The following is a 25,923-nucleotide window of genomic DNA, read 5'->3' on the forward strand; positions in this document are numbered from 1 at the left end:
GCTGCTCGCTCTCAATGCTGCTCTCTCAGTACGGCTCTCTCTCAATGTGGCTCTCTCAATGCTGCTCTCTCAGTACGGCTCTCACTCAATACGGTCCTCTCTCAATGCTGCACTGTCTCAATATGGCTCTCTCTCAATAGGGTTCTCACTCAATATTGCACTCTCTCAAGGCGGCTCTCTGTCAATGTTGCTCTCTCTCAATGCAGCTCTCTGTCAATGCTGCCCTCTTTCAATGCTGCTCTCTCTTAATACAGCTCTCACTTCATGCCGCACTCTCTCAGTACGGCTCTCTCTCATTGCTGCTCTCTCTCAATAAGGCTCTCTCTCAATAAGGCTCTCTCTCAATGCAGCACTGTCTCAATGTGGCTCTCTCTCAATACGGATATCTCTCAATATTGCACTCTCTCAATGCAGCTCTCTCTAAATAAGGCACTTTCTCAATAGCGCTTTCTCTCATTGCGCCTCTCTCTCAATTCTGCACTCTCTCAATGTGGCTATCTCTCAATTCGGCTCTCTCTCAATACGGCTCTCTCTGGATGCGGCTCTCTCTCAATATAGCTCTCTCTCAATGCTGCACTCTCTCAATGCAGCTCTCTAGGAATGCGGCTCTCTCTCGATGCTGCACTCTCTCAATGCTGCTCTCTCTCAGTGCTGCTCTCTCTCAATACAGCTCTCTCTCAATGCTGCTCTCTCTCTCTCAATGCTGCTCTCTCTCAGTGCTGCTCTCTCTCAATACAGCTCTCTCTCAATGCTGCTCTCTCTCTCTCAATGCTGCTCTCTCTCAGTGCTGCTCTCTCTCAATATGGCCCTCTCTCAATACCGCTCTCTCTCAACACCGCTCTCTCTCTATGCGCCTCTCTCAATGCTGCTCTCTCTCAATGCCACTCTCTCTCAATACGGCTCTCTCTAATGCTGCACTCTCTCAATGCTGCTCTCTGTCAATACGGCTCTCTCTCAATGTTGCTCTCTCTCAATGTTGCTCTCTCTCAATAAAGCTCTCTCTCGATAAGGCTCTCTCTCAACACCGCTCTCTCAATGTGTCTCTCTCAATGCTGCACAAAGCAGCTCTCTCTCAATACAGCTCACTCTCAATACTGCTCTCTCTCAATGCGTCTCTCTCAATTCAGCTCTCTCTCAATGCTGCTCTCTCTCAATGCTGCTCTCTCTCAGTGCTGCTCTCTCTCAATGCTGCTCTCTCTCAATATAGCCCTCTCTCAATACCACTCTCTCAACACCGCGCTCTCTCTATGCGCCTCTCTCTGAATGCTGCACTCTCTCAATGCCACTCTCTCTCAATACGACTCTCTCTCAATACGGTACTCTCTCAATGCTGCTCTCTCTCAATGCTCTTCTCTCTCAATGCTGCTCTCCCTCAATACAGCTCACCCTCAATACTGCTCTCACTCTATGCTGCACTCTCTCAGTGCTGCGTTCTCTCAGTGCTGCACTCTCTCAATGCTGCTCTCTGTCAAAATGGCTCTGTCTCAATGCTGCTCTCCCTCAATACAGCTCACCCTCAATACTGCACTCTCTCAATGCTGCACTCTCTCAATGCGGCTCTCTCTCAATACGGCTCTCTCAATGCTGCTCTCTCTCAAAGCGGCTCTCTCTCATACGACTCTCTCTCGATACGGCTCTCTTTCAGTAAAGCTCTATCTCAATATGGCTCTCTCACAATATGGTTCTCACCCAATGCTGCACTCTCTCAATGCGGCTCCCTCTCAGTATGGCTCTCTCTCAATATGACTCTCCCTCAGTGCTGCATTCTGTAAATACATCTCTCTCTCACTCCTGCACTCTCTCAATGCTGCTCTCTCTCAATGCTGCTCTCTCTCAACACGGCTCTCTCTCAATGTGGCTCTCTCAATGCTGCTCTCTCTCAATGCTGCTCTCTTTCAATGTGGCACTTTCTCAATACGGCTCTCCTTCAACATGGCTCTCTCTCAATGCTGCATTCCGTAAATATGACTCTCTCGATACGGCTTTGTCTGAATACGGCTCTCTCTCGGTAAAGCTCTATCTCAACCTGGCTCTCTCTCAATATGGTTCTCCTTCAATATGGCTCTCTCTCAAAACGGCCCTCTCTCAATACCGCTGTCTCTCAACACAGCTCTCTCTCAATGCTGCTCTTTCTCAATATGGCTATCTCTCAAAGCTGCTCTCTCAATGCTGCTCTCTCTCAATTCTGCACTCTCTCAATGCTGTACTCTCTCAGTACGGCTCTCACTCAATGCTGCATTCTGTAAATAAGGCACTCTCTCACTACTCAACTCTCTGAATGCAGCTCTCTCTTAGTATGGCTCTCTCTCAATACGGCTCTCTCTCAATACAGCTGTCTCTCAATGCTGCACTATGTCAATATGGGTCTCTCTCAATGCTGCTCTCTCTTGATGTTGAACTCTCTCAAAACGGCTCTCTCTCAATACGGCTCTCTCTCAATGCGGGTCTCTGTCAATATGGCTCTCTCAACACTGCACTCTCTCAATGTGGCTCTCTCTCAATATTGCTCTCTCTCAATGCGGCTCTCTCTCAATACGGCCCTCTCTCAATACCACACTCTCTCAACACAGCTCTCTCTCAATGCACCTCTTTCTCAATGCGGCACTTCATCAATGCGGCACTCTCTCTGTGCGGTTCTCTCTCAATGCTGCTCTCTCTCAACACGGCGCTCTCTCAATGCTGAAATCTCTGAATGCTGCTCTTTCTCAATGCTACACTCTCTCAGTACGGCTCTCACTCAATGCTGCAGTCTCTCATAAGTTCTCTCTCAATACGGCTCTCTCTCAACACTGCACTCTCTCAATGCTGCTCTCTCTCAACACGGCTCTCTCTCAACGTGGCTCTCTCTCAATATGGCTCTCTCTCAATACGGCTTTCTCTCAATGCTGCCCTCTCTCTCTCAATACGGCACTCTCTCAATACCGCTCTCTCTCAACACCGCTCTCTCTCTATGCGCCTCTCTCTCAATGCTGCACTCTCTCAATGCTGCACTCTCTCAATGCCACTCTCTCTCAATACGGCTCTCTCTCAGTACGGTACTCTCTCAATACGGCACTCTCCGTACTGGTGGAACTGAGAAATAAGAAAGGGATGATCACCTTATTGGGATTGTATTATAGACCACCCAATAATCAGAGTGAAATTGAGAAACAAATTTGTAAGGAGATCTCAGCTATCTGTAAGAATAACAGGATGGTTATCGACCAGAACTGCCATAGTGTTAAAGGTTTAGATGGAGAGGAATTTCTTAAGTGTGTACAAGACGATTTTCTGATTCAGTATGTGGATGTACCTACTAGAGAAGGTGCAAAACTTGACCTGCTCTTGGGAAGTAAGGCAGGGCAGGTGACTGAAGTGTCAGTGGGGGAGCGCTTTGGGGCCAGTGACCACAATTCTATTCATTTTCAAATAATGATGGAAAAGGATAGACCAGATCTAAATGTTGAAGTTCTAAATTGGAGAAAGGCCAATTTTGATGGTATTAGGCAAGAACTTTTGAAAGCTGATTGGAGGCAGATGTTCACAGGTAAAGGGACAGCTGGAAAATGGGAAGCCTTCAGAAGTGAGGTAACAAGAATCCAGAGAAAGTATATTCCTGTCAGGGTGAAAGGGAAGACTGGTAGGGATAGGGAATGCTGGATGACAAAAGAAATTGAGGGTTTGGAAAAGAAAAAGAAGGAAGCATATGTCGGGTATAGACAGGATAGATCGAGTGAATCCATACAAGAGTAGAAAGGAAGTAGAAGAATACTTAAGAGGGAAATCAGGAGGGCAAAAAGGGGACATGAGATAGCTTTGACAAATGAGTATTTTGCATCAGTATTTACTGTGGAAAAGGATATGGAAGATATAGACTGCAGGGAAATTGATGGTGACATCTTGCAAAATGTCCAGATTACACAGGAGGAAGTGCTGGATGTCTTGAAACGGGTAAAGGTAGATAAATCCCCAAGACCTGATCAGGTGTACCCGAGAACTCTGTGGGAAGCGAGAGAAGTGATTGCTGGGCCTCTTGCTGAGATATTTGTATCATTGATAGTCACAGGTGAGGTGCTAGAAGACTGGAGATTGGCTAACGTAGTGCTACTGTTTAAGAAGGGTGGTAAGGACAAGCCAGGGAACTATAGAGCAGTGAGCCTGACGTCAGTGGTGGGGAAGTTGTTGGAGGGAATCCTGAGGGACAGGATGTACATGTATTTGGAAAGGCAAGGACTGATTAGGGATAGTCAACATAGCTTTGTGTGTGGAAAATCATGCCTCACAAACTTGATTGAGTTTTTTGAAGAAGTAACAAAGAAGATTCGCAGCCAGCAGCATTTATGACAGATATAATCCGCAGTAACCCTCAAACTCTCCTTAAACTCCCACATCTGACAAGAAGCACATAACACTGCAAAGGCCATTTTTGCTCCTTTACAATCTACAGACCCAGAAAATAACACCGTCTTATTCCTCTACAAACAATGCCCCAGGTTAAATTAATAACTGTGACTTATATTTTAAGTTTAATTAAAAGACTTATCTCAAGAAAGAACCCACTGTACTCACTAATACAGCCTTTCTCTTGGATAGACTTAAAACAACAATTAACTTCTCTGATTCTGTGCTGTGAACTTCACCCAACAGTTCCTCCAAGATTAGTTGTGAAATTTACTTGTTGTTAATTTAGTTGTTAATTTTCCCAGATGCACTCCGATGTCCAGCGACACATGAATTCCAAAACAGCAAAGGCAGTAACTATGTAGATTCTTTCTCCTGCACTATCCTCACCATGATCAATGTGGTTGACTCTTAACTGCCCTCTGGGATGGACAATAAATGCTGGCCTAGCCAGTGACACACACTTTTCCTGAATGAATTTAAATAATAGATGTGTCAATGCGACAAAGCTTTTGACTGTGTCTTGATACACATGCCAATAAATTCAGTTCAATGCACAATATATTTTAGATTAGATTCCCTACAGTGTAGAAACAGGCCCTTTGGCCAACCAGTCCACACCAATCCTCCGAAGAGTAACCCGCTCAGACCCATTTCCCTCTGACTAATGCACCTCATACTATAGGCAATTTAGCACGGCCAATTCACCTGACCTGCACATCTTTGGACTGTGGGCGGAAACCAGAGCACCCGGAAGAAATCCACGCAGACACAGGGAGAATGTGCAAACTCCATACAGTCACCCGAGGCTGGAATCAAACCTGAGACCTTGGTGCTAGCCACTGAGCCACCGTGCCACCCCAAACCCCATGAGCCTTCTTCTATGCAATGCCTTGTCAAAATTCTGTTCCAGTGGCTAAACTCATTTGCAACCTTGCCCTGCAGTGAGCAGCTCCCTTACCTGTCTGCCTGCAGACTACTTCAGCTGTCCTCAGGAATACTTAGAGTGGCAGTATCTGAGCTGGTGGTCATGAAGGGGAGAGCAAGTGGTGGTGTTTTTCTGAATTCCTCATTCTCTTCCTACTCACCCACCTCTTACTGTTCAACTACCCAGCTTTAGATGACTTCACACTGACATGGGATGGAAAATAAGCATCTGTGGAATACTCGTGTCTAAGGTAAGAAGGGGGCAGGACAAGCATGAAAAGTCATGAAAAGTCTCACTCTGTGGGGATTCGCAGCCATCCTTTTCACATGTGACTCACATAACAAGACTCTCTGAAGTCACAACTTTAACTCTGTTTCTGTCACAACAGATGCTGCTAGATCTGCTGAGTTTCTCCAACATCCTCTGCTTTTGTTCCATTTCAAATAGATTATGGCTGTCTTTCTAACTGCCTCCAGCAGGGGGTCCATTTGGTGTCTACAGTTCAGCCTGGCTTTTGAATGAGACCCCGACGACCCCATTTGGTTTAGACCTAAGGCTCGTTGTTCCCCAGGCTTTGTCTCCATTTTGGATGCAGGTCAAATTCCTTCATCTTGGTTGGCTCCAAGTCTCTGTTTCTAGCTTCACTTCCACGTACAAAGAGGAAGCACATTTTGAAAGAAATTCTCAGTTCTCATAATACAGTGCTACAACTGTAAGGATAAAAATGAAGTTCTTGCATCAACAGACGGGACATCTTAATGTTTGGACCATGCTGTGCATTTATTGAAAGAATATATATGATCTGGTTGACTAATTAGCCAGTCTTATTATAGTTGGGGGACTTTGTTTTAATTCATCAAGTTGAGGGAATGACAGCACTGGGAACTGGAACAAGATCTTATTGAAAATAGACCAGGTCCCGTTGTGTCCAATGGATGGCTGAAACAAGCATGTATCAGCATATGTTTGAATGTAAGGTTGATGGATGGAGGAAATGGTACAAGCTTATAAATGCTAGTCACAGTCTGCCTTGCCTATTCTCTGACTTGCTTCAAATTATATTTCTGAAATTCAATATAGAGCTGTCTGGCCTGTAGAAACTGGAATAAAGATCAAATTGCCTGAGTTAAAATGCAAAAACAGAATTTACAGACAAAGAATTCCTTTGTAACTCAAGTTAGATCAGTATGAAGATGAAAAGCAATTCGGGCTCCTTAAATTTAAACAAATTGCAGCTACACTAGAAGAAGATTTGAGATTGACGCCTTATTCTGTTTTAAATGGACTCTGTAGCTGTTACATTAACTCCCCGAAAATAATTTCTGCATTCAAAGATGCATTTGTACACATCATTAAAAGTTTCAGGCACATTATTGTATGTGATTAGTAGATGTATAGCTTCTATTATTGCAGACATGAAAAGCATATATAGAATGAAATGAAAAAGCACTATTAAATCTAAATGAAAGTAATTGAGCCCAGTGTAGCAATAAGTTCTGCTTCACCACTCAGAACAATCAGAAAGTATCAGAGATTGCAGCCAATTTGCCAATGACTGAGCAGGATTGGAAACAGGGACAGAAAGTTGATTAAACCGCAAGTTCATATCTGATTTTAATCAGCTCTATTTCAGTGTGAGCCAACTTAATGACATAGCACAGCCAATCATAGAGAGTTTAGTAAAAATAACAACCAGCATTATAATGACACCATATCCCATTCTCAGGATTGCGTAAAATAGGTTACCAACCAGTGGATTGCAGTTACTATCATGTGGGGTCAAATGCAGCAGTGAATTGCTACATAACAGGGTCTCAAACAGCAAATAAATCAATGAAAGCCCCTACAGTTTATCTTTGGTTGTGTTGGCTGTGGGGATTCCCAGAATACACTTTGGCCAGGAGATGCTGGCTGGCACACTTGGAAAACTTTAAGCTCTTCTTTATAGAATGCCACAGGATCATCCAGCTCAGTCGGTTAATCTATTTTGATTGATTTTGGCTAAAAATGAGCACTCTGATATTGGCCATTTCCATTAGAAAGGTAAATAGAGAAAGATACTTAAAAGGTGGCCAATTCTAATTTGTTTTAAACTATCAGCAAAAGCTAAAATTGACCTAATGGATTGAGAGCGTACACAGTATAAATTCGACAATCCTGATTGTAGTGCCAAGATATAATCCCGTTCTTCACTCCCATTTACCTCAACCTGTGGGAACTTTGCCACTGACCCAACAAGGGTTTGCAGAGTCAGCGGGAGCTTCCATCATCCTAAGTTAAAGGCAGCTTTTCTCCCTTCATTCAGAAGATGTGGGCATTCTTAGTTGCCGTTGATGGTGATAGTGAGCTGTCTTCTATAACTGCTGCAGTCCATTTGTTAGGAATGAGCTGCTAATACAATTACAGGAGTGCAGGCATACAGTGCTAAATGTACAGAGTTGTCATACCCGGCACCATCTTCTGTACAAAGGTACAAAATCTTAGGTACAATGTAGAAAACTAAAGAACTAATATAAAAGTTCAAAATTACAGCCCTTCTTCATATAAAGTATAAAGTTAAACGTTCAGCATTACGGTCCTTCTTTAGCTATGGGCCTGCAGTTGCTCTACACTGGGCTTTCCCCACAAGGGCTTGATCTTTCCTCTGTGCTGGGCTCAGTCTCTCCCCTGCATTGAGTTCGATCTCTCCCCTGTGCTGGGATCAATCTCTCCCCTGTGCTGGGCTAAATCTCTCCCCCATGCTGGGCTCAGTCTCTCCTCTGCGCCAGGCTCGATTTCTCCCCCTGCACTGGGTTTGATCTCTCTCTCCCTCACAGGCCTCAATCTCTGTTCCCTTCAGAGCTCGATCTCTCTCCCATGCAAGCCTCAATCTCTCTCCTCCGCACAGGCCTCAATCTTTCTCCCCTGCCCTGGGCTTGATGTCTCTCCCCCACACTGGCCTTGATCTCTCTCCAATGTGCAGGCCTCGATTTCTCCCCTATGCTGGCTCAAACATTCCCCATATTAGGTTAACTTCTCTCCCCCGCACAAAGCTCTATCTCTCCCCCCGCACTGAGCTCAGTCTCTCCCCCATGTGCAGATCTTGATCTCTCTTCTATGCAGACCTCAATCTTCATTCCCTGCGCAGGGCTCAATCTTTCCCCACTTTGGGTTCATTTCCCTCCCCATGCTGGACTCAAATTCTCCCCTGCTACTGGGTTTGAACTCTCTCTCCCACACAGGCCTCGATCTCTCTCCCCTGTACAGGCCTCAATCTCTCTCCCCCAAGCAGGCTTCAATCTCTCTCTCCCCTGTAGAGGCCTCGATCTCTCTCCCCTGCACAGACCTCAGTCTTTCTTCCCTGTGCAGGCCTCAATCTGTATCCCCTGTACTGGGCTAATTTCTCCCTTGGAGAAAGTGAGGACTGCAGATGCAGGAGATCAGAGCTGAAAATGTGTTACTGGAAAAGCGCAGTAGGTCAGGCAGCATCCAAGGAGCAGGAGAATCGACGTTTCGGGCATGAGCCCTTTTTCAGGCTTTCTGAAGAAGGGCTCATGCCCGAAACGTCGATTCTTTTGCTCCTTGGATGCTGCCTGACCTGCTGCGCTTTTCCAGTAACACATTTTCAGCTAATTTCTCCCTTGCGCTGGCTCGATCTTTCTCCACATTGTGTTCATTTCTCTCCCCTGTGCTGGGCTCAATCTCTCCCCTGTGCTGGGCTCAATCTCTCCCCTGTGCTGGGCTCAATCTCTCCCCAGCGCTGTGCTGGGCTCAATCTCTCCCCTGCACTAGGCTCAATCTCTCCCCTGCACTAGGCTCAATCTCTCCCCAGCGCTGGGCTCAATCTCTTCCCTACGCTGGGTTCAATCTCTCCCCTGTGTTGGGTTCAATCTCTCCTCTGTGCTGGGCTCAATCTCTCTCCAGTGCTGGATTCAATCTCTCCCGTGTGCTGGGCTCAATCTCTCCCCTGTGCTGGGTTCAATCTCTCCCCTGTGCTGGGCTCAATCTCTCCCCTGTGCTGGGTTCAATCTCTCCCGTGTGCTGGGCTCAATCTCTCCCCTGTGCTGGGTTCAATCTCTCCCGTGTGCTGGGTTCAATCTCTCCCGTGTGCTGGGCTCAATCTCTCCCCTGTGCTGGGTTCAATCTCTCCCCTGTGCTGGGCTCAATCTCTCCCCTGCTCTGGGTTCAATCTCTCCCCTGTGCTGGGCTCAATCTCTCCCCTGCTCTGGGTTCAATCTCTCCCTTGTGCTGGGCTCAGTCTCTCCCCTGCGCTGGGCTCAATCTCTCCCCTACGCTGGCATTGATCTCTTCTGCGCTGCCATCTTGTCACTGATTGCTAGAGCCCTGTGCCTTGTCTGATTTCACCAGCTGCCTCCCCGCTCCCCGCTCTGTACCTCGATGAAGCTACAATGCTATTGCGTGCTATAATTCCACCCGGCTCACCTGCCAAACCAGACCCACAGTGGGCCTGAGCTGCTGCCGTGCTCTAGACCCCAATCTATCTCCAGTAAACAAACTAAAAAACCTAAAAAAAGGAAACAAAATAAGTACTTGCAAGTGCTGATATTGAATAGCAGAGCAAGCTTGAGGGGCTGAATTGCCTGTTCCCATTCCCTGGCGTTCAAGTATTCCCATGTAAACACGACCCTTGTCACTGGTCATGGGCTTTCTAAGGAATTTTGGTGAATTTCAGCACCTTATAGATGGTACACACATTTGCTCCTGAGTGCCATTTGTGGAGTGAGTGGGTGTATGTAGCAGCCTGCTTTATCCTGGATTGTGTTAAACTTCTTGAGCGTTGTTGGAGCTGCACTCATCCATGTCAGTGGGGAATACTTTATCACTCTCCCGACTTGTATCTTGTTTATGGTTTGACCGGCTTTGAGGAGTTAGGAGGTGAGTTACTCACTGCAGGATTCTGAGCCCCTAACTTGCTCTTGTATCCACATGTTTGTAATACAATTCAGTTTCTGGATAATTGTAATCCACAGGAAGTTGATAGTGGAAGAGTCAGTGATGGCAGTGCCATTGAATATCAAGGACTAATGATGTCTGTTGCCTGGCATTTGTGTAGCACAAAGTATCTTTGCTCACTTGTCAATCCAAGCCTGGATATCGTCCAGGTCTTGCTGCTCCTGCCTGAGGAGTCATGAATCGTGCTGAACATTGTGCAATCATCAGTGAACATCCCATTTCTGATTCTATGGTGGAGACAAGGTCATTGATGAAGATAGCTGGCTGGGACACTCAGTTCCCACCCCAATTTCCATTCCTGCAGTTTTACTTGAGCTCCATTTGCTACACTCAGTCAATGTGGCTTTGATGTCAAGAGATGTCTTCCACCTGGGAACCCTCCAGCCACAAGGGATGAATTCAGATTTCTCCAGTTTCCTCATTTCCCCTCCCCACCCACCTTGTCTCAGTCCCAACCCTCGAACTCAGCACCACCTTCCTAACCTGCAATCTTCTTACTGACCTCTCCACCCCCACTCCCACTCCGGCCTATCACCCTCACCTTAACCTCCTTCCACCTATCACATTTCCAACACCCCTCTCCCAAGTCCCTCCTCCCTACCTTTTATCTTAGCCTGCTTGGCACACTCTCCTCATTCCTGAAGAAGGGCTCATGCCCGAAACGTCGATTCTCCTGCTCCTTGGATGCTGCCTGACCTGCTGCGCTTTTCCAGCAACATATTTTCAGACTTGATGTCAAGAGCAGTCAATCTCATCTCCTCTCTGGAGCTCAGCTCCTTTGTCCTTGTTTGAATCAAGGCTAGAATAAGGTCAGAAGCTGAGTGTCAGGGAGCAGTAATTGCTGAGTAACTACTGCTCAGTAGGGCTGTTGATGATCCCTTCTATTACTTTGTATATGACTGAGAGTAGACTGATGGAATGGTAATTGGCTGGATTGAATTTCACTTCCATTTTGTGCACTGTGCATACCTGGGCAATTTTCACCATTATCGGGTGGATGCTTGTGTTGGAACAGTTTGACATGGGGTTCAGCTAGTTCTGCAGCATAAGTCTTCAACACCATTGCTGAAATATTATTGTGGCCCTTAATATTATTGGGAACCTTTGCATTATCCAGTGCCATCAGCCATTTCTTGATGTCACATGACAAGAAAATATTTGGCTGAAGACTGTAATACTGGGGACTTGCAGAGGAAACTGAGAAGGATCACCTTTTATTACCTTCTGGCTTAGATCTTTGCCAATGCTTTATCCGAATAATCTGTGCTGATGTGTTGGTCTCCCCCTTCGTTGAGAATGAGGTCATTGTGGAGCCTTGTTCTCCAATGAATTCTCTAATTTCCCACCACTATTTCCAATTGGACGTGGTGAGACACCAGAGATTAGATCTGACTTGTCATTTGTGTAGTCATTTAGGCCTATGTGAGAACTCCAAACGTTCGAAGCCTTGATCCTTGGGGCTGTCATGTAACTGAAGGACACTCTGACGTTAATAGGCCACTCAACTATTTCCATACCAAACTGAACCTACAACTGGGGCCCATTATAGCGAGATCCCTACATAATTTCCAGCCTCTGGAGGGAACCTCACCTGATGGTACAACAGAAGTATGGTTCCAGTTGCGCGCTCTACAGGATAATCCAAAATGAACAATGATTTACAGATTAGTCTGTAGTTATGAGAAAAAACATCATTGGATCATAGCTAGCCTTCCTCACATCTCCACAGAGTTCTGAAGAAAATTACCATGGCGCTGGGAACCTCCTTTCCATGGACTTAACATGAAGAAAATCTTGAGTTCACACCTGTTATTATTCGTGGACTGACCACAAACTGAAAATCAATGGCCTTCCAGACTCTAGCTTATGCTTTTAATTTGACTAAGTATCAGTCTGATTAGGTCTCTCACTGCAAGTTCAAAAACCCTCCTCATCAACTAACTCTAACTACCTTGTCTCTCTGTCTTACCTGATTATAGTCCCGTTTTACCATTTGTCATTCCTGAAAGAGCTGAAAATGTGTTGCTGGAAAAGCGCAGTAGGTCAGGCAGCATCCAAGGAGCAGGAGAATCAACGTTTCGGGCATGAGCCCTTCTTCAGGATTCCTGAAGAAGGGCTCATGCCCAAAACGTCGATTCTCCTGCTCCTTGAATGCTGCCTGACCTGCTGCGCTTTTCCAGCAACACATTTTCAGCTCTGATCTCCAGCATCTGCAGTCCTCACTTTCTCCTCATTCCTGAAAGAACTCACCATCAGCAAATACCAGCTAAAATCCCCGCCAGCATCCCTGGTACCTGTGCCATCTTCAAAAGGTGGTTGTACATCTAAACAAGAGTTGGCAATCCGCTGTGACCCTTCACCAGCAACATTATGGTACAGCACCTTCAAAGCCACACTGTTCACAGCACATGACTGACATTCCCTGATACATAAAACCCCTTTCTCTCAGCCTATTGATGAGTTAACCACATAGTCTACCTGTCTTTAGCCTCTTCCCATCTGAGCCTCTGCTCCCAATGTCCACTGCAGGCTCACAGCTTATCATTATCCAGGAGGGAAACATTACACACAGGCAAACTATTGCACTGTTCCAAATTTGCGTTTTTCTTATTCAGCCAACAAAAGGGAGCACAAACAAAGTTAATAGAATCTAAAGACTATTTGATAATCCATGTTAATCTGCTGCAACCTGAAACTGAGTGTCAGTCAGCTGACATCTGCCTTGTTGTGTCCAGTGCCCCTGAGCTCTGTCATCCATAAGGAGAGCTTCCTCCTCTGCAATGTCTTCCTCCTCAGAAGACTGCTCCTGTTATCTCAGTTCCTCAGCATCTGCCACATTGCTTTTTTGCCTGCTCCAAATGTACAGAGACAGATTGATATGGTGCTTTCTGTCCAGGCTATATTGGGGTCCTTCCCCAGAACAGCCCAAGTAGCAGAACTGTATCTTCAACAGGCCCATCGTCAGCTCTAACACTGTATTCTGATAGCTTTTATATTGAACTTATTCTGGCAGACCAGTTACATAATGATCATTGGACCAAATCCGTCTTTAGAAAATTGGTCAGATCGTACCTCAGGAAGCTAGTCACTCTGTCAACAACAATTTCCGAGATGGTGACAGAAAGAGGAGAAACAGTTGCACCTTTCAAAATTCAGAATACAATACCTTCAAGCTTCCAAGCTTGTTCTTTACACACCCACTCCTACAGAATGATCAACACCTGATAATTGACGCATTAAAATCCAGCAATTTGAAAGGTTATAGAATATTTCTGGGATGTTATAAATATTTCATGAATGTGTGAACGAGTACTGATGTAGTGTCGGACTTTCGAGTGAATGCATGAATAATTAGCATCTTCTATGTTCAAATCCACAAAAGCTTGTTGGTGAATAATCAAATTGAATAGTTGAAATCATCTATTCAACTGTACACTGATTGTGGACAGTAAGGGTAAGGAACTGGGGTTTCATTTCTCTCCTATCCTTAATCTTAATATGGCAGGAAAATTCCTGTATTGACTCTGAGATGGCCACTTTCAGTTCGAGAAATTCTTTTGGTTTCTCTTTCCCTCTCAGTTTTCACTGTGGCAGCTCTATCCCAGAAAGAATAAAGGTCATGAGTTTCTACTTTGCCTCCCAGTAATTGGCTAGAGGGTGTAACAGACCACAATTAGTTTGTTGGGATTCCAGTACACTCTGCGCACGACTTTAGTATCTTTTAATCTTATCATTAGTTATGTAAAAATGACCAATGTTGTGGCGATTCCAGTGGCGGTATCACAGAATTTTATTTCTAACCCTATTTTTACAGTAGCCCTGGGCTAAATTTGGCCGATGAAGTATCAAATTCAGCACTTCTTTTTCACGAAATGTGGAGTAGTCTAAGGAAAATGAGTGACGGTAATAAGCATTCAGGTTGGTGTACTGTTGATTGACAGAGACATATCATGTAATCGGTGGGAAATTTAGCCTGTGTGAGGTAGAACAGTGGGAGAGGCCCCTCTATGGGTTTATACAGGCTGGATGATTTATTCCAGAACCATTTCACACCTGGAGGGTTTCAAAAGGCAAGTTGCAGATGCCACTTTGTTTTTTTCTGACAGCTGGCTCCAGCCAGTCTCGCCAGCATCTGGACTGGATATCGGGAGGTTTGGGAAAGACCAGCTGTGGGGAGGACCTCTTCATCCAGTTAAAATGTTTGAAACCCTCCCTGCCGGACAAGGAAAGCAGGAATAACAAAGCTGCAATAGTCCTGCGAAACCTTGTTCCCCCATCGTGTGTGTGGTTTTAGTTATTCTGAGAATGAGCAGAAATGTGAAGGTATCAAAATAACAAAATATGTTCTAACAAGCAAAACTAATGGATGCCTCGGCCATGAGAAATCACCTGAATAACCCTATTTATTCCTGTTAGAGAATACAATAAAAATTATCTTAAATGCTTTGCTTAACTGCATTGCTGCACGTGGAGTGCTGTTTTATCTTACATTATTTTGCATATGAATAGATTAGGCTCGAGATGCAACATTTGTCAAGGCCAATAACCTTTCACTAGAAATAATGGGACTGCTACAACAATTGAAAAGGTTTGCAAGCATTAAAGGGAAGCTTTCTTCTTATAATCCACTAAATTATTTAATTTGCGGTGTTAATAGTTTTATAATTAACAGCCCTATTCAGTACAGATGAGTGCATCAGTTGATAAAACTCAACCTAATCTCTACCTTTCTTTTAATGGCGCCAGTGATGGGTCTGGTACACTTTGATCGTCAGTATATCTGTTTGGAACATTGAAGGAGAGAAACAATGTCGGATACCCAAGGCACCAGTCTTTGGAAATGAAACGGGCCTCTTCCATAAACAAAAACAGAGGTTGCTGGAAAAGCTCAGCAGGTCTGTAAGGAGAAATCAGAGTTAGCGTTTCGGGTCTGGTGAAACCTCGCTCAGAGCCCTCATGTTGCTCTGAGATTTCTGAGTTTGCCTGTAGTGTGGTAATGGGGGGGAGAGGGGGTTAGGATAGAGGCTGGTGAAATGGAAGGTAGTCACGGGTGAGATCGAAGGTGAGAGAACACAAGGCATGACCTGTGTTATCACTCTATTTGAAGAATGCCATGTTAGAGGAATGGACCGTGGGGCATTTTCATGTCATTTGTCAGTTTCTGTACTTGTTAGGTGTTTGTGAGACAGGCGTGTCTGATGAATATTGTTGTGGGAACCTACTGATGTGAAGTAGTCGCCAGCTATTGCCGTGGACCATGAGGTAAAATCACAACCTTTTTGGCACTCAGTTTTAAATACATTGGCCTCATAGTGGCCTCACAGCACCAGGGACTTGGGTTTAATTTCACCCTCAGCAACTATCCACATGGAGTTTGCACATTCCCCCCGTATCTGCGTGGCATTCCCCTGGCTGCTCTGGTTTCCTCCCATAGTCCAAAGATGTGCAGTTTAGGTGGATGGCCATGCTAAATTGCCCAACATGTTCATGGTTATGTGGGCTAGGTGGATTATTCAGGGGAAAATGCCATGTTAGAGGAATGGAGCCAGGGGGTGAGTCTGGGTGGGAGTCTCTTGGAGGGTCGATGTGGTCTCAATGAGCTGAATGGCCTGCTTGCACACTGTAGGGATTCCATAACTCTAAATCTCTGACTAATTTCAGAATTCCGACAGTTTGGTGTGGTGGCCTGCCACAGTGGTGGCTTCAGCGATGAGGTGAGTCCTTGTTGCAATGGCGCGGTGGTCTCACTTGAGAATTGGCAGCTTTGAAATTGGTTTTCTCCAGCGATGGAGAATGTGGTTCCTGTCGTATCCTCGACTTGGGGAACCCATGAGCGGTGAATGGAACAAAGATGGACTTTGTCTTAATTTTTAACACATAGCAAGGTCTAACAAATGCTGACGTGATCATGAGTAGGGCAATCTAGTCATTGTTCTAGGATGCTGATCGAAGATAACCAGGACACTGGGTGAGTTCTCTTGTATCTTTAAAATGATCCAATATAGTATTTTACATATAAGAGGGCAATGGGAAGTTAAGGTTTCACTTGACAAGTTGCATTTCTGACATTGCAGTGCCCCCTCAGCACTGGATGAAAATGTCAGTCAACACTGTGTTCTCAAATATCAGAGATGGAAACAGAATCTTCACCCTCCTGAGTAATGAAGATGCTCCCAATACTGGTACAATTGACATATTAAACAGATAAAGTATAACATTTCTACTGTGACCTATGCAGGCCTCCAGGAAAAGACAGGAAATCATCCACTCAGCACTTCTGGCTGAAGATTGCTGCAAATGCTTTAACTTTATGTTTTGCTCCGATGTGTTGGGCTCTTCTATCATTGTGGGTAGGGATCCTCCAAAGCATTGTTTAATTGTCCACCACCATTCGCAACTGGATGTAGCAGGTCTCCAGAGCTTGGACCTGACCTGTTGATTGTGCAATCACTTAGCTCCTCCTGTCACTTGCTGCTTATGCTATTTAGCATGCAGCAGCTTCACAAGGTTGGCAGCTCACCTTTAGACATGCCTGGTGCTGCTCCTGGCATCCCCTCCTGCACTCTAACCAGACCTGGCTCCCTAGCTTGAAGATGGGCATGAGACTGCAGATTGTGTTTGTTTACAATATTGCTGCTATTCTCACAGAAACTATTGCTAGATCTGTTCAACATGTAGTTAGCACAGTACTGGCAGGGCATAACTGGAAAGCTCAAAATGAAGGTAGGATTTTGTCTGCACAAAGACAGTGTGGGATCACTATTACTGATACTGTCATGAGCAGATGTATCTGTGGCAGGCATTTTGATGAGGATGAGGTAAAGAATATTTTTCCCTCTTGTTGGTACTCTCACCACCTGCTGTAGACCCTGTCAAGCAGTTATATCCTTTAGGGTCTCACCAATCAGTTTGGTCTGTCATGGTGCTGATGAGTCACTTTTTGTGGTGGACCATTCCCCACCCAGAATACATCCTGCACCCTTGTCATCCTCAGTGTTTCCTCCAAGTTCAACTTGGAGGAGAATCTCTAAATGAGTATTATGACTGTAATTTACGATTTACCTCACTTCTTGATTGTATGCAAAATGGCAGTAACTTAGGCCCACACAATGACAGTGCCAATGCCTCAAATTAATTAATTTACTTTTAACATTTTTTAGATGTTTGGGAGAGGTATCCGATAATTCTGAAAGCTAGTTCTGATTCATCAGCAACCCTCCATGTGCCAATGGCTAGTCAGGGATCCCCCTTTGTAGAGGTGGAGTGATGTTTGACGGTGTCCATTGTTGTCATCTTTGTGGCCAAGGTGGATTTCTCTAGGCCCCATAGTCGCACAGGTCTTCCACCAGCCCAGAGACCAGCAAGGTGAACTAATCTACATCTCCAGGGGAAGATGTAAATGAGGTTTGTGCTATGTTGGGGGTTCCTGAATTTAATATAAATTTGATAACAGAAGTTTTGCTTCAGAATACTTGTCCTTCAAAAGGTGCCTCCGTATCTAGCAATATACTTAAACTAGGAAGGAGAAAGTGAGGTCTGCAGATGCTGGAGATCAGAGCTGAAAATGTGTTGCTGGAAAAGCGCAGCAGGTCAGGCAGCATCCAAAGAACAGGAAATTCGACATTTCGGGCATAAGCCCTTCATCAGGAATGAAGGGCTTGTGCCCGAAACGTCGAATTTCCTGTTCCACATATACTTAAACTAGCCAGGAGACCAGTTCTTTTTACTGAACACATGAATGACTCATTTTGGGTAATAAGGTGGATGACAATAGGTTGGTATTATACTTTACTTTTCTCCTGACTTTTATAACCACTGAAGTAAAGTGGGCTGCCAATTCACAGTCACACATTTCAAACTATTGCACAAAGTCAAAATCTACTGCAAAGCCTTTACATCTTGAAGTAAATTCCTGACTTTCTATCAGGTGCTTCATGCCAAAAGTATAATCATACATATGTCACTTATCCTGTCTTTTTGATATCCTGGGGATATGTTTGTGAGATTTTGGCAGGTAGAAAATCCATTTCAGCATATTCTTGAGAATGCCATCTCCAGTCAACAACTCTTCATGTTTTTTTAGCCTTTGAGATACTTCATAAGAATCCAGTGCTTTATTCACAATTAATTCAATCTCACCATAGCAACATTTACATATCCTAAGATCATTGCAGCAATCACTTATCTCTCCTTTGCCTACTCCATTCTAATATTATTCTGTCATTTTAAGTCCCAATAATTTATTATTAGAATTTATGAGAAGTGGAGTGGAAATAAATGGTAGCTCTTTCAGAGACCTGGCACATAACCTCTCTGCATTTGTTCAGATTCAGTTTGTTAAAATTTGTTTTCCCTATTTTTGGCCATGGAGAGTTGACGGTCCCCACACCAACTCAAACTCAATGGTGCCACCTTATTTGCCTGATAGATGGGTGTGTTCAAGTCTGTTTTGTATCACTGTCTACACACACTGGCTGTTTCTGCCTCCAGCAACAAAGAAATGTTAGTCTGCGATTATGTGATGATCTTCTTAAAGGCAGGCTGTCCCTATGAAAGGAGAAAGTGAGGACTGCAGATGCTGGAGATCAGAGCTGAAAATGTGTTGCTGGAAAAGCACAGCAGGTCAGGCAGCATCCAAAGAGCAGGAAATTTGACGTTTCAGGCATGAAGAAGGGCTGAAGAAGGGCTCGTGCCCAAAACGTCGATTCTCCTGCTCTTTGGATGCTGCCTGACCTGCTGCGCTTTTCCAGCAACACATTTTCAGCTCTGTCCCTATGAAAGGGAAACTACACTCAATCATATTGCTGGGCTTTATAAGAGAGAAATAGGAGAATCAGGAAGTGTAGATTCCAAGGTGACAGAAGTGAGGGGAAAGAGAGACCATCTTGTACAGGGGACCAGGACATCCTGACAGATCACCTTCCGAACTGAGTAGGATCAGATGGTCCGGGGGTCAATTCTTGGATTATGGGTCTGGGACCTTGCAAGCATGCCACAAAATGTCTAATGGTCTGACTAGGGCAGTGCTTGCACTGAATGCAAATAAACATAATCGCCCTCAACTCCGACACCAACAGGTCATGCTGTTCATTGCATTGCACTCTAATCAGACATGCAGCAAAATCTGTCTCTGGCCCCCAGGCCTCATACTTAAGATTCAGACTCTCCGTCTGATCCGAACACACTTGCCAATTGAAGTCAATCTCTCGTTGTCTCCACATACAGCTGTGACAGGCAGATCACTTAAACCGTGCGACACATCACTGACCTTCTGCTTTTTCTCTCTCAGCTGCAGACTATTTATTGCAACCAGTGTTTCCATGTCTCTGCCCATACTCACTGGTATGCTGCTCCTTCGTGTCCTCGTTTGGGTGCTGTGCTGTGAAACGTATCGGCAGGCCCAGCCTCAACCTGTCTCACAAAACCAAACTCATCGAGCCTACGGCCTGCTTGTGTCCATGAGGCGCCATCTACAGATCCCTCATGGTTGTATATTCAGTATGTTCCTCACCCCCTTCCATGTCTTGATTTGCAGCAGTGACTAGCATGTCTTTTGCATTCTCTATGGTAAAAATAGAAGCAAAACACCCATTTATTTAATGCACTACACAATGCATTTCCTTATTATCCATTATTAACTTCCCCTTCTCACTCTCAAGAGGATCATTATTCACTTTAGCAACACTTTTCTGAATCACCTGTAGAAATTCTCGCTATTCATTTCTAGGTAGTTTCCCCATATCCTCTTTAATTTCTTTCTCCTGATAAAAGTTCTAGTCATTCTGTACCATTGCTTATATTCTGATAAATCATCTGACTTGCCACTCATCATTGCAATTATATGCTTTTTCTTCAAATTTGATGCTTTCCCGAACCTCTTGAGTGAACTACAGATGGTGAGTCCTCCCTTTAGAACCTTTCATTATAGTTGGAAGATACTCATTTGAAGTCGTCTAAAATATCCCCCTTAGATGTCTGCTGCTGCATCTCTATTGCTCTCTCTTCAGTGTTATTTGGACAAGCTGAGAGAGAGGGCAAATGCATGGTTGGTGCAGTATAATGTGGATAAGTGTGAGGTTATTCACTTTGGTAGCAAAAACAGGAAGGCAGATTATTACCTGATTGGCTATGAATTGAGAGACGTGAATTTTCAGTAAGACCTGGGTGTCCTTATATACCAGTCACTGAAAGTAAGTGTGCAGGTGCAGCAAGTGATGAAGAAGGCAAATGGTATGTTAGCTTTCTTAGCAAGAAGATTCCAGTAGAGGAGTGGGGAGTACTGCTGCAATTCTACAGGGCCCTGGCGAGACTACAGCTGGAACATTGAGCACAGTTTTGGTCTCCTTATCTGAGGAAGGATACAGAAAGTTTCCTGAAACAATGGGACTGACATGTGAGGAGAGGTTGAACTGGTGAGGATTATAATCGCTTAAGTTCAGAAAAATGAGGGTGGAACTTTACGGAAACCTATGAAATTCTAACAGGATTAGACAAGATAGATGCAAGGGGGATGCTCCTGTTCGGAGGGATGTCCAGAACCAGGGATGGCAGATTAAGGATACAGAGAAAACCATTTCGGTTGGAGATGAGGAGAGCGCCGAGCGCTGAGCCTGGGCAGTTCACTCATGCAGAAAACAAACCATTAGATAATTTCAAGAAGGAGTAAGATAGAATACTTGGGGATAAAGGGATCAAAGGGGAAAAGCAGGAACAAGTTATTAATTGGATGATCAGCCAGTTGGGAGTAGAGTGGTGCTGGAAAAGCACAGCAATTCTGGCAGCATCCGAGGAGCAGTAAAATTGAAGTTTCGGACAAAAGCCCTTCATCAGAAATGCAGGCAGAGAGCCTGAAGGGTGGAGAGATAAATGAGAGGAGGGTGGAGGTGGGGAGAAAGGAGCATAGAGTACAATAGGTGAGTGGGGGAGGGGATGAAGGTGATAGGTCAGGGAGGAGGGTGGAGTGGATAGGTGGAAAAGAAGATAGGCAGGTAGGACAGATCACGGGGACAGTGCTGAGCTGGAAGTTTGGAACTAGGGTGAGGTGGGGGGAAGGGGAAATGAGGAAACTGTTGAAGTCCACATTGATGCCCTGGGGTTGAAGTGTTCCGAGGCGGAAGATGAGGCGTTCTTCCTCCAGGCGTTGGATGGTGAGTGAGCGGTGGTGAAGGAGACCCAGGACCTCCATGTCCTGGCAGAGTGGGAGGGGGAGTTGAAATGTTGGGCCACAGGGCGGTGTGGTTGATTGGTGCGGATGTCCCAGAGATGTTCCCTAGAGTGGTCTGCTAGGAGGTGTCCACTCTCCCCAATGTAGAGGAGACCACATTGGGAGCAACAGATACAATAAATGACATTGGTGGATGTGCAGGTAAAACTTTGGTGGATGTGGAAGGCTCCTTTGGGGCCTTGGATGGAGGTGAGGGAGGAGGTGTGGGCGCAGGTTTTGCAATTCCTGAGGTGTCAGGGGAAGGTGCCAGGTTGGGAGGGTGGGTTGTAGGGGGGCGTGGACCTGACCAGGCAGTCACAGAGGGAACGGTCTTTGTGGAAGGCGGAAAGGGGTAGGGAGGGAAATATATCCCTGGTGGTGGGGTCCGTTTGGAGGTGGTGGAAATGCCGGTGGATAATTTGGTTTATGCAAAGGTTGGCAGGGTGCAAGGTGAGCACCAGGGGGGTTCTGTCCTTGAAAGCTCAGCACTATCCCCATGACTTGTCCTACCTGCCTATCTTCTTTTCCACCTATCCACTCCACCCTCCTCCCTGACCTATCACCTTCATCCCCTCCCCCACTCACCTATTATACTCTATGCTACTTTCTCCCACCCCCACCCTCCTCTCATTTATCTCTCCACCCTTCAGGCTCTCTGCCTATATTCCTGATGAAGGGCTTTTGCCCGAAACGTCGATTTTACTGCTCCTCGGATGCTGCCTGAACTGCTGTGCTTTTCCAGCACCACTGATCCAGAATCTGGTTTCCAGCATCTGCAGTCATTGTTTTTACCCTGAACAGCCAGTTGGAGAAAGGGCAGAGCAGGATCGAAGGGCTGAATCTCCCATTCTTGCTCTTATTATTGAAACTTCTACAATATGCCCCCTAGCCTATTACACCTGTTCACTCCAGCTAGCTCAGCTTTCATGCCCATTGGAGCTGTATTTATTTAAAGTTTTAAATACCAGTCTTCTCCCTTTCAACTGGACACAAAATGCTGCTATATTGTGGGTGCTGTTACCACGGGATATCTTTAGTCTGAGGTCAGTAATGAGTCTTGTTATATTACACATTACCAAAACTAATCAAACCTCCTCTATGCTTAATTCCAAAATATGTTTCTCTAACACGCTGTCTCAAAAGTATTCTATGAATTCCTCATCCAGACTATTGTAGCCAACCTGATATTTCCAGGCTACATGTAGATTCAATTCACCTATGTTGGCCTTTTAAAGCATGCACCTAATATTTCTTGTAGTATTTGTGGAGAGTTAAACATTTTAAGCCTAGCATGACTCTTCTTCAGTCACTGACAGTCTGTTCTGTCTCTCTCTCTCTCTCTCTCTCTCTCTCTCGAAGAACAAGACAATAGAAGGGAGAGAATGTGGGCTGCAGGCTAGTCACTGCATCTGGTGTCTCAGTGTCTATGTTCACACTCTACCCTGTTCAAGTCTGCATTTGAGGGCTGGACAGCAGAATTTATCAGCACCTTCAGTTTCTGTTGAGCTAATGAACTATTATGCAAGCTCTTGTCCAGCTGTAGCCCACTCCCAGTCTAAGGAAGAGTTATACCAGACTCAAAACATTGACTGTTTCTCTTTAGACAGATGCTGCCACACCTACTGAGTTTCTCCAGCATTCTCTGTGTTTGTTTCAGATTTGCAACATCCACAGTGTTTTGCTTTTATCTAGTATTTATTCTTGTATATTTTGTCCTAGATTGTAGCTACTGTTAACAAGCCTGTAAATCACTCCGACAAGTGAGTTATTTTCCTGGTACCCCTTATCCCAAACCAGTTCTACATTTCAATCTCCTGAACCAAAGTCGTCTTTAACATCCACATCGATGGAATCCTTGATTTACAATGATTATCCTCCCCACCATATTTACCTAAGTTCCTATTCCTCCTAAATATCATATAGCCCTTAATATTCAGGACTCAATTCTTCTTATCCTGCAGCAACATCTCTGTCATGGCTATCAGATCATATTTATGCACTTCAATGTGCACTTTGCATTATTATGCATGCCATACGCATTCATGGAGTTCATAGAAAAGTACAGCACAGAACAGGCCCTTTGGCCCACGATGTTGTGCCGAGATTTAATCCTAATGTAAAATACAGTAACTTAATCTACGCACCCCTCAACCCATTGCTTTCCATGTGCATGTCCAGCAGTCGCTTAAATGTCCCCAGTGACACTGCTTCCACTACCACTGCTGGCAACGCATTCCATGCATTCACAGCTCTCTGCATAAGGAATCTTCCTCTGACATCCCCTCTGTATCCTTCTCCTAATATCTTCAAACTATGACTTCTCGTACCAGTCAATCCTGCCCTGGGGAAAAGTCTCTGGCTATTGACTCTATGCATTCCTCTCATTATCTTGTACACCTCGATCAGGTCTCCTCTCTTCCTCCTTCTCTCCAGAGAGAGAAGGACGAGCTTAGTCAACCTCTCTTCATAAGTCAAGCCCTCCAGACCAGGCAGCATCCTGGTAAACCTTCTTTGCACCCTCTCCAAAGCCTCTGTACCTTTCCTATAGTAGGGCGACCAGAATTGGACACAACATTTGAAGTGTGGTCTCACCAGGGTCTTGTGGAGCTGCAGCAAAACCTCACGGCTCTTACACTCGATCCCTCTGTTAATGAAAGCCAAAACACCATATGATTTCTTAACAACCCTATCCACTTGGGTGGCAACATTGAGGGATCTATATACTTGAACGCCAAGATCTCTCTGTTCCTCCACACTGCCAAGAATCCTGTCTTTAATCCTGTTTTCAGCATTCGAGTTCGTCCTTCCAAAATGCATCACTTCACATTTATCCAGGTTAAACTTCATCTGCCATTTCTCTGCCCAGCTTTGCATCCTGTCTATGTCACCCTGCAGCCTGCAGTGGCCCTTGATACTATCAATGACACCTCCAACCTTTGTGTCATCTGCAAATTTACTAACCCACCCCCCAACCACCTCATCCAAATCATTTATACAAAATACAAAGAGCAGAGGCCCAAGAACAGAGCCCTGTGGCACCCCACTCAACACTGACCTCCAGGCAGAATACTCCCCATCTACAACCACTCTCTGCCTTCTGTCTGCCAACCAATTCTGAATCCAGATAGCCAAATCTCCCTGTATCCCATAATTCCTGACTTTATGAATGAGCCTACCTTAGGGAAACTTATCAAATGCCTATTCAGATACAAAGCCTTTAGTATTGGCTTTTTGTTAGCTTTGTAACATCTCGTCTCGATTGCTGGTACACTCTTAGCTACCGTTCTCCTTGTTCCTCCCTGCCATACACTTTGATTCTCATTTCCTACATTATTACTTCCCGCTCTTATTTTGCCTTTAACCCAAGACATAGCACATACTTCCACATTTTATTCTTTGCCAGCACTATTTAGTTTAACGCCCTCTCTACCTCACTAGATATTTAGTTCACCTATTCTGGTATGGCACAGTCCCACCTTCCCCAGCTGGTCCCAGTGCGCCAAAAACTGGAACCAACTTCTGTCACATCAGTCACAGAGCCATGTATTCATCTCCCTAATGTTATATACACTACGTCAATTTGCACACAATTCAGGTAATGATTGATAGATCATAAACTTTGATGCTCTGCTTCATAATTTGTAATTCATACTCTCTTTGCAGAATCTCTTTCCTAAATCTATTGATGCCATTAATATATATTTGGATTCCCCTCTCACTGTAGGGTCCTTTCCAGCCCTGAGCTGATATCCTGAGCAGGCAGCAGTCTCATGTACACTAGCTCTTTACTGCAGAGAATGGTATCAATCTCCCTCATTATACTGTCTCCCACTACCACTACACTCCTTGTTGCTCTCCCCACTTGAATGGTTTTCTGTACCATGGTGCCACAGTCAACTTGCTCATCTACCCTGCAGCCCCCATTCGCATTCAAACAGGCTGAGAGAATGCCAAACCTATTGGGAAATTGCAGGGGCTGACACTCCTGCCGTCTTAGTTCCCTGGTCTGTCTCATACATAAGACATACCCTCCTGTTCCTGACCACTGACCTTATCCTCAGACTGTCTCCTGAAACAAAGAATTCATATAACTTTCCCCCTTCCTGAGGCAATACAGTGTCTTCATGAGCTCATGAACTGAGCAGAGGCTGCTTGAATTTCAAACACTTGTTGAGGGTGTGTTTGCCCTGGGTACCCAAGGCTAGCCCAGACATCCCACATTCTAAAGCCTTGACATATCCCCCATCCTGCCACACTTAAAAAGATTAAAGAGGAGGAAGTGCTGGATGCCTTGAAATGAATAAAAGCAGACAAATCCTAGAACCTGATCAGGTGTACCCTAGAACTCTGTGGGAAGCTAGGGAAGTGATTGCTGGGCCCCTTGCTGAGATATTTGTGTCATCGATAGTCACAGGTGAGTTGCCAGAAGACTGGAGGTTGGCTAACGTGATACCGTTAT

Source organism: Hemiscyllium ocellatum, chromosome 34 (assembly GCF_020745735.1).
Source record: "Hemiscyllium ocellatum isolate sHemOce1 chromosome 34, sHemOce1.pat.X.cur, whole genome shotgun sequence".
Lineage (NCBI taxonomy): Eukaryota > Metazoa > Chordata > Chondrichthyes > Orectolobiformes > Hemiscylliidae > Hemiscyllium > Hemiscyllium ocellatum.